Source organism: Arachis hypogaea, chromosome 4, assembly GCF_003086295.3.
Source record: "Arachis hypogaea cultivar Tifrunner chromosome 4, arahy.Tifrunner.gnm2.J5K5, whole genome shotgun sequence".
In the NCBI taxonomy this organism is placed as follows: domain Eukaryota; kingdom Viridiplantae; phylum Streptophyta; class Magnoliopsida; order Fabales; family Fabaceae; genus Arachis; species Arachis hypogaea.
The window spans coordinates 112,730,668-112,741,022 of NC_092039.1; the positions used below are offsets into that span (position 1 = coordinate 112,730,668).

At 32.2% G+C, this 10,355-nt stretch overlaps 2 pseudogenes; both read left to right on the top strand.

Annotated features, from left to right (window-relative positions):
- The first annotated feature begins 140 nt into the window (after window positions 1-140).
- Window positions 141-2,875, top strand: LOC112797324 (heat shock cognate 70 kDa protein-like; annotated as a pseudogene).
- A 674-nt stretch (window positions 2,876-3,549) lies between these two features.
- Window positions 3,550-6,011, top strand: LOC112795210 (heat shock cognate 70 kDa protein-like; annotated as a pseudogene).
- Window positions 6,012-10,355: the final 4,344 nt, after the last annotated feature.

Sequence of the window (10,355 nt, forward strand, 5' to 3'; positions counted from 1 at the left end):
AATTAATCTTTAAAAGAGATAATTTTATCTTTTTAAATTTAAATATAGTTTTTTAGTTTTTAAAATTATTAAACAACTCTAACCCTAGAATGGTATATGTCTTTTTATAATTAAACTAAAATGACTAAATGAGTTTTACTCTTTTTAAAAGGAGATGCGAATTTTTCTTTTTATTGCTTTTCTCTTCGTTGTTTTTGGGTCTGAAGTTTGAATTTTGTGGCTTTTGAGTTCTAACTTCTAAGGTATGATGGGTATTGTTTCAAAACAATGTTATATTCCATACTTTTGTCTTCTGATAATCACAAATGAAATTAGCAAATGATGCTTGTTCATGACATCTTATAATCTTGATGTCACTTAAATTTGCACTTGCTTCAGCTTGTGATCTTTAATTTCTTGTTGAGTCTTTGAGAGAGAGAGAGATCAGACATGCAGATTAAGTAGAAAGGAGCATGATGAGTTTTCTTCTCATGTGCTATCCAATAATCCAAACATCACTGTTTTAAATGAAGTTTGAAACTTTGCTGCTTATATCCACAAAAACTTTCAACTTTCAAGTCTTGAGCTATTAGGGCTAGGTTAGAATTTTAGATGCTCTAAGCTTTTAGATGTCACTCTCAAGTTATTCATTTGATTTTGAAGAAGAAAATGTGAACTTTTTTCATTGTCTACTGTCATAAACTATTGATAAAAGAATGCCTTTTAGCATTACCATATGAAAACAACCTGCATTTTTTCTTACTTTGCACCAAAATACCCTATGCTCTGTATCTTCCTAAGCATAATATGAACGTTCTTTTACCTTAGGATGGCCAGAAGATCTAAGGGACATGCCTTGGGAATCGACCTTGGTACGACTTACTCGTGTGTTGCTGTGTGGAAAGACCAGCAAAGCCGAGTGGAGATCATTCATAATGACCAGGGAAATAGAACAACTCCTTCGTGTGTTGCTTTCACAGATCAGCAGAGGTTGATTGGTGATGCTGCTAAGTACCAGGCTGCTTTTAACCCAATCAACACTGTCTTTGGTAATTGATCTTCCTTTGTATGTTACTTCTTTTAGTCAGTTCTTCAATGTATTTGTGTATAAATACATGTGTGATTTAATTTATTTTCAACAAGTATTTGTATTCCAGCATGTATTTTATACCAGTGGCTGATTTTGGTGGCTGATTTTGGTGTACACGTAGCATAGTCCTTCCTATTAATAGCTCATGGTAATTTATTATTATTATTTTCTTCTCTGATGCAAAGAGGTTGATTGGTAGAAAATATAACGACCCCATTATTAAGGATGACCTCTTGTTGTGGCCATTTAAGGTCACAAATGGTGTTAATGACAAACCAATGATTGTTGTTACGTATAAGGGTCAGAAAAAACGTTTTTCTCCGGAAGAAATCTCAGCTATGGTTCTCACAAAGATGCGTGAGATTGCAGAGGCATATCTGGAGTCACATGTAAATAATGCTGTGATTACTGTGCCTGCTTATTTCAATGACTCTCAGCGCAAAGCTACCAAAGATGCTGGTGCCATTGCTGGCCTCAATGTGTTGCGCGTAATCAATGAACCCACAGCTGCAGCTATTGCATATGGCCTTGACAAGAGAGCTGATTGTGCTAGAAAGAGAAACATTTTCATCTTTGATCTTGGTGGTGGTACTTTCGATGTGTCTCTTCTTACTATTAAAGATAAGGTGTTTGAAGTTAAGGCCACTGCTGGAAACACACACCTTGGTGGAGAAGACTTTGATAACAGAATGGTGAACCACTTTGTGGAGGAGTTCAAAAGAAAGAACAAAGTGGATATTAGTGGAAACCCAAGAGCATTAAGAAGATTGAGAAGTACATGTGAGAGGGCAAAAAGGGTACTGTCATTCGCAGTTGATACCATTGTTGAAGTAGATGCTTTATCTCAAGGCATTGACTTGTGCTCTTCAATCACTCGAGCTAGATTTGAGGAACTAAACATGGACCTCTTTAAAGAGTGTATGAAAGCAGTTGATAGGTGTCTTACAGATGCTAAGATAGAGAAGAATTCTATACATGATGTTGTCCTCATTGGGGGATCTTCTAGGATTCCCAAAGTGCAGGAGTTATTGCAGAAGTTTTTCAACAGGAAAGATCTCTACAATAGCATTAGTCCTGATGAAGCTGTAGCTTATGGTGCAGCAGTTCAGGCTGCACTATTGAGTGAAGGCATGAAGAATGTTCCAGACATGGTGCTACGTGATGTTACACCATTGTCACTTGGTATAGCTGTACAAGGAGATATCATGAGTGTAGTGATTCCTAGGAATTCTACTATTCCTATAAAGAAGACAAAGAATATGTCACAATCCATGATAACCAATACTCTGTACTTGAAGAAGTTCATGAGGGTGAGAGGATGAAAGCCAGTGATGGGCCAGTTCACACTTTCTGGTATTCCTCCTGCTCCTCGAGGCCATCCTATTATGGTAAGCTTTGATATAGATTTTAATGGTATCCTCTGTGTATCTGCTAAGGAAAATACCACTGGCAATAAGAACCAGATTACCATAACCGATGACAAAGGAAGATTGTCAAGTGAAGAAATTGCAAGACTGGTTAGGGAAGCTGAGAAATACAAGGCTGAAGATATGAAGTTTCTTGAAAAGGCTAAAGCTATAAATGCTTTGGATGATTATGTTTACAAAATGGAGAAAGCTTTAAAGGATAAGGGCATTAGTAATAAGCTTTCCCAATATGACAAGAACAATATTAGTAATGCAATCACAAAGGCTAGAACATTTCTTGATGGTGACCAAAAGCAGGAGGTAATAAATGTGATCAAGGTTATGCTAAATGAGGTCAAACGCATCTTTGATCCCATTATGATCAAGATTGGCTAGTTGTTTTCAGAACCTTTTGTTTTTTTTTAATGGTTATGCTTCTGTTTTGTGTTGCCTCCTTGATAGTGAAAGGGAAGGCTCTATTTTGTGTTTTAGTTAATAGTTTAAGGGTCAAGGCATGGTAGTGGCTAACGAACTTGAATAATGATATCCGATGGTATATTTTGCCAAAACCTTATCATTTTTTGAGTGAAGACCCAGTCGGATCCTCTCTATTTTCACAAAAAACAACGCAATTCTTTACTAAAACAAAAGGTTATTTCGCTCTTCGAATCCGTTCTTTATGAAATAACGCAACCCTTCTATCATTTTCACAGTAACACTTAGATTGGGGTCTAATTTGTCTCTCTTTACCATCATCTTTACTTTCTTCTCTTCGTATCATTCTCTGATCTCATCATCTTTACTCATGATTTTTGTCTAAGGAATATTATCATTTTGTTGTTGTATGCTCTCAAAAACAAAAGCCAAACACCACCATTACTATGTGAGTTGTGTATTTAACGAAGAAAGTAAAGAAAGCATCTGAAATTATGCACACAAATTAAACAAACAAAGGACGTCCATAAGTTAAAATTGGAGGCTAGTTATCATCTATATTTTATTTTAAGAGCTAAAACTGAATAGAAAAGTGATGAGATTTATGCTTCTTCAAGGTATGTGATGGATTTCCAAACATATATATATAAACAATGCAGAAGAGCTCAGAGGAAGGCGATGTGGCAACTGCCTTCACCCTTGCGAGGAAGTTGTTAAACATCCAATTCCGAGAGGTGGCAGAACCAGTTTGGTCATATATGATATTTATACCTGGTAGGTTTGTATTGCTAATGAATTAAACCTAACATTGCTTTAGTTAAGGTCCTTATGCATATTTATTAATGATGAACACTTATATGCAGTTGTTTACTCACATGTAGTTGTTTTCATGGGAAATTCATAGTTGAACATTGTTAAATAATAATTTAGTCAAAGTTATCAAATCATCTAATGGTTTTTAAATGTTAACTTCACCTGGAGACAATTACATGCAAGTTTTCACCATTTATTAAATATACTTATTACTATTATCAGACCGGCTATACTTTATGGTACATAGTGTTGGGCAGCCAAAGGGGAGCACAAACATAAGTTAAGTGTGGTAGAGATGAAGATGTTGAGATAGATGAGTGGTCATACGCGATTGGATAGAATAAGCAAACTATTGTGGAAAATATGGTAGAATTGCGACTCAAGCTATCTGAATATATGAGAAGAAGACCGATAGAACACACAGCCAGGAGGGTGGATGAGATGAAAAATGGGCAAGGGGTGAAAGGTAGAGAAAGACCTAGGAAGACTAAAGGAAGACTCTCCATGTAGCCGAGATTTTTTTTTGCTTTATTCAAGGTCATAGTAGTATTAGCGATGATTTGCATGACTAATAGCCATATAGTGTTTGGTTAACTACTGGGGAACGAACAATTAAGCTTCACCCTTGATACTAGTATAATACATTAATAATTCATTTTATGGTTTCAAGGAACATAAATAAAATTTTATTAGTATATCTGTCTATTTACATATTCATATTTCATTTATACATTGCTTTTCGCAAAGAGAATTGAAGAATGGCAACAAAACATAAGGGTCATACGATAGGAATCGATCTTGGAACTACATACTCGTGTCTTGCAGCATGGGAAGAACAAAATGGTCGTGCAGAGATTATTGTGAATGATCAAGGCAACAGAACCACACCTTCTTTCGTTGCCTTCACCGATACTCAAAGATTGATTGGTGATGCTGCTAAAAATCAAGCCGCAGCCAACCCCTCTAACACCATCTTTGGTAACATGTTTGATTTCATCTTAGTCTCAAGTCTCATTAATAATGTTAATTTGATTCAAAGTGACTGTTAGTTTGGTAGTTAGTTACTACACGCATCCAACTCTAGTACACTAGTTTGGTTCATTGTTATTTCTCCTACACAAAAAATATGAAAGTAGAACAAGATTACTCTTTTGTAGATGCTAAAAGGTTGATTGGCAGAAAATACAAAGATCCTACAATTTACAATGATGACAAACCCAGAAAAAGTGTCTTGCTGCTGAAGAAATCTCATCTATGATCCTCACAAAGATGAAGGAGATTGCAGAGGCCTATTTGGAGTCTTCTGTGGACAATGCAGTGATTACAGTCCCTGCCTATTTCAATGACTCGCAGCGAAAACCCACCAAAGATGCAGGCATCATTGCCGGCCTTAATGTCATCAGAATCATCAACGAACCAACAGCTGCATCTCTTGCATATGGCCTTCGAAAGAGAGACAAATGTTCCGGAAAGCACAATGTTTTCATATTTAGATCTTGGTGGTGGTACCTTTGATGTGTCTCTAGTCACAATTGAAGGTGATAACATTGAAGTTAAGGCCACTTCCAGAGACACTCATCTCGGAGGGGAAGATTTCAATAACAGAATGGTGAGTCACTTGGTACAAGAGTTCAAAAGAAAGATCAGAATGGACATTACTCGGGATCCCAGAGCAATGAGGAGGTTGAGAAACGAATGTGAGAAAGCGAAAAGGATACTTTCACATGCTAATGAGATAGATGCTTTGTTTCAAGGCATTGACTTTCGTTTCTCTATAACTTGTGCAAGGTTTGAAGAACTCTAACAGGGACTTGTTTGAGAAATGCATGGAGATTGCTCAGAAGTGTCTTGATGATGCTAAGATGGAGAAAAGAGAGATACATGACGTGGTCCTTGTTGGTGGATCTTCTAGAATCCCAAAAGTTCAGAGTTTATTGCAGAACTTCTTTGAAGGGTAGGATCTTTGCAAGAGTATCAACCCGGATGAAGCTGTTGCTTATGGTGCTGCAATTCAAGCTGCTTTGCTTAGTGAAAGTTATAGCATTGTGGCAAACATGGTACTAGTTGATGTCACTCCTTTGTCTCTTGGTATAGCCACTCATGGAGATTTGATGAGTGTAGTGATTCCGAGGAATGCCGCCATTCCTGTTAAGATGGGTTCTGTACTTGAAACAATTGAAGATGAGATTTTGTCATTTAGTTAATAGTTTAAGGATCAAGATTCAAGACATGATATTGACTAATGAATATGAATGGTGCTATCCTATTGTGCATTTCACCAAAACTTACTTTTATCATTCTTATTTTGTAGTTCATAGATTTGTATTTTATTTGATTAATCCGTTTGATTTTGTCCTAATACAGATAATAAAAAATATTAATATAAAACAAATTGTGTATGTTTTGATTTCTGGAAATACTATATATTATACCTACAAAGATTGCCAGGAGGATCAAGCTTTACATTTGAGTTTGAGAAAGTGTCTACATAATATAAGAAATAAGATCAACCTAAATAACATGAAATATTTTTAGATAATGATTATTGCTGCATAATTTAGTATTATCAAGTTAGTAATAGTAGTTTCAACTTAAATGTAAAAAAGCAGAGAAAATTTTATATTACACTCTGTAAATACAAATTACTTTGATATAGTCTACATCTAACCTACTAATCGTATAATAAAGGTGTTATTTAACTTATTATCATCTTATCATACGTACATTAACTTGGAAATGAACTAGTTCTATTCCACGTTATAGGTGTTAACATCAAAGCAAAATAGCCGAAAATTTCTTAAGCAATGAAGCAGAACCATCGTCTTGGTTGTCATAATTTCCATGAAATGCATGCTTTAATTTGAAATTGAAGGTTCCAATGGAAACAGGCAATAGCCAATAGTTGAATGACACGTTTACTTGTGATAGTGAAGGATAATATAATATACATACCAGAATTTCTTAGACAATAGTGCATAGCCTAAAATAGTCGTGACAGATTTGAATAACATGAAATCCATCCAAAGTCGAAGCAAACTACGTCGTGTGTCAAATCATGGGTTTTATTAGCTGCGTATTTCATTTTGAATTTGATTAATTAGTCTTAAATCGTTTTACTTTGTTTCCATATCGTTGTACAAATTAGTCCTCTACTCCCCTTATTTAATCGAGTGATAATGATGTGCGGAACGGATTATTATAAATAATATGAAAAAATATTAAAATACAGCACATAATCAACTAATATGTATTTTGAAGTTGTAATTTTTAAATTTTCATATATATTTTTTTGCTGATCATTGACTAGGTTTTTGTTGTCTCTTTGATAGCACAGCATGATTCAATTAAAAAGGAAAATTAGAACATAAAAACTTTACTAAGTAGCAAAGAAAAAGGTAAAACATAATTTTTAAACAATTGTGCAATTCAATTTATGAGTTTAAATAATCTTTTAAGTAATGAATTTCAAAATTAATTAATTAATGATAATATACAATTGAATATTTGTATAAAATTATTTTACAACGTTAATACATGAAAATTAAATTTTTTATTTCTTTTATTTCAACTTTGAAGAGCCAATTTCAACTACTACAATATTAAAGCTATAAATTAAAATGTGATTAGATTATTGTTATTATCTGTATTTTAATTAATTTGTTTGGAAAGTGTATGTCATTGCACTTTGGTATATTATTATTATTTATGGATAAAATTAAACTAATTAACATCATAGTCAATTATCTAGAAATTTTTATGATATAATACTAGCTATATCTGCTATACATATATCCACACTATGGGAAATTTTCATGGAAAATGTACATGAAAAGGATCCTTCAAAAGGAAAGTGTATGTTAATATATATAAGCTATACTTCTGAGCAATGAGTAGAAATATATTATATTGGATAATATATATATATATATATATATATATATATATATATATATATATATATATATATATATATATATATATATATATATATATATATGGAATGCAACCATTAATTTCCCTGAAATGTACTCATCAAAAGGATCCAGATGTGAAAATAACAACTAGCTTAGTTGAATAATGACACGTTTGTTGTGTGTTGTGAAAAAAGATATATAACTATAAAAACCGACTTTCTAAGAAATTCGGAAAAACATAGCTTAGTTCATTGGCTAATGCCTTAATTTCCAAGTAACTAACAAGCTTTGGTAATTAACATATTAACTATAAATACTGCTAGTTCCTGTTTCCAATTAGAAAGTCATCTCAAAAGAACCTACCTTACTCAATTATTCATCTTTTTTAGGTACGTACGTCTTTCAATTTCTTTAGAATAGTAGAATATAATCTTATATTTTGTACATACATGATTTTAATTTCTTCTTATTCCTATTATTATTGTTATCATTTTCTTTCCTTCGCATCATTAAATATGTATCTATTACTTGATATAACATCTTATGCCTATTAATAATATGATTATATAGATTAACCTCTTAATTTATATTTTGATTTATTCTACTCATAGAAAATGCCTTTGTATAAAAATGATAACAGATAACAGTTACATAATTTGATATATTTAAATAAAAAAATATTTTTTATATACTAAAATTAATCACTTATATATTTGTGTATAAATATACATGTAATATAATTTATTTTAATATATATTTATATTTTAACATGTATTTTATACTAATTACTAACGTTAATATATACCTAGCTAGCATAATCCTTAGATAAATTACTTAATATAACACGTGTATGTTTTAGTTATTATTTTTATATAAAGACATACATGTTCATGTGAATAATTACTTATCATTAGTTACATTATTTTCTTGATGTCTCTATATTCGTTGTTAATTTCAACAGAATTTAATTATGGATCATCCCAATCATTCACACCCTTTACACTTGAACCCTCCTGGAGCTCCATACAAGTGCAATGGTTGTAAAGAACTAGGGTTTGGACCAAGTTATGGTTGTGAAATTTGCAACTACATCCTTCACGAAGAGTGCGCGAACGTCGATCGCCTCGCCTTCCATCGATTTTTCCCGAAAAGCCACTTCGAGTTCTTCGAGAAGGCACCCGGATACCGAACTAGGTATTGTGATGCTTGTGGAAAAGATGTGCTAGGGTTTGTGTACCATTGTTCTCAGACAGGATTTGATTTGCACCCATGTTGTTTGAAGCTGAAAGATAGTGTTTGCGACAAAGATGGATGTGTGACATTGAAATTGTCTCAAAAGGTTCCTAGGAAGTGCCTAAAATGTAAGAGTAGGAATGTTGTGAACAAAGTTAAGGGTTGGTCTTATGTGTCTTGTAATGAGGATAATAATTCTTGTTACCATGTTTCTTGTGTTAAGGAATTGATTCTTGAGAATTGGAAGAGAGGCTATTTTTCAACTCAGGAACAAAACAATTATTCAATAATTCATCATGAGATGATTGAATATGAATCTCGTCAACTTGCTTTAACAAGGTCATCAAGGAGATTGGGGACAATCAAGAAGTATACAAAGATAGCGGTTGTGGTCTTCAAGCTAATAGTTTCAGCCATTTTTGGAAACCCTATTTCTGCCATTGCTACTCTTGTTGAAGCCCTAGTTCAAGATTATTGATGAAGATTTTTAGCTTTTTTTCCCCCTTAATTTTTTGTTTATATGCTTTTGGTTAGTTTTGGGATGAATAATAAAGCTTTTCCGAGTGTGATGAGTTTGGTGGTGGGTGGAATGCATACGTATTATGTGATATATATAATTATTAATTAAAAAATGTATGTGTATATAAATATATGTAAATAAAGTGTGAGAATATATATTATATTATAAGCAAAGAATAGTAAAAAAATGTAATAAGTTCTAGAAATTTAGAGTTTATAATATTTGAATTCTTGATTGATTGGCTTTGTTCATTGTTTGATAATGAATTTTAATTCTGTTATTGGCTTGTTTTTAGTTGATTAACTCTGTTATTGACTTACTGTTTGATGATTATAATTGATACCCTCATTCTTGTTTATTCTTAGTTGATTAACTATTTTTGAAAGTGAAATTATGTAAATGATTATAGAAATTTTGTGTTTTTGTTGAAATTTTTGATAAAAAAATGACTTTACTATATTGTTGTTTTTGAATTTCTAGCTCTATTATTTTTAAATTTTTGTTGATGATTTATTGATTTTATGATTTTTGTTGATTATTTATTGTTATTTTTAAATTTTTGTTGATGATTTATTTGATTTTTGGTTTTATTGTATTATTGTGTTAATGAGAGCTATTGTTTTTACTGTGACGTTGATTTATTGATTTTAGTTATAAATAATTATTTGTCAAATAATTCTTTGATTTTTGGCGCTATTGTAGTGCAGCTGTTTTAATTTAATGATAAAATATTTTGTATTATATAAACTTTTCGCTCCAGTTTCAGTTGTCATACCTATTTGACAATGAAAAAGTCCAGCTTTATCATCCCTAATTATATCAATGTATTCAATACACTTGTAACTCGAGTTCTTTAATAAAAGATTTATAGACAAATCAGAAATAAAATAAAAAATTAGTGCCATAATAAAAAGAAACAAAGATGATAGAAAAATTGCATAAATGTTCATGTTTGTATACATATA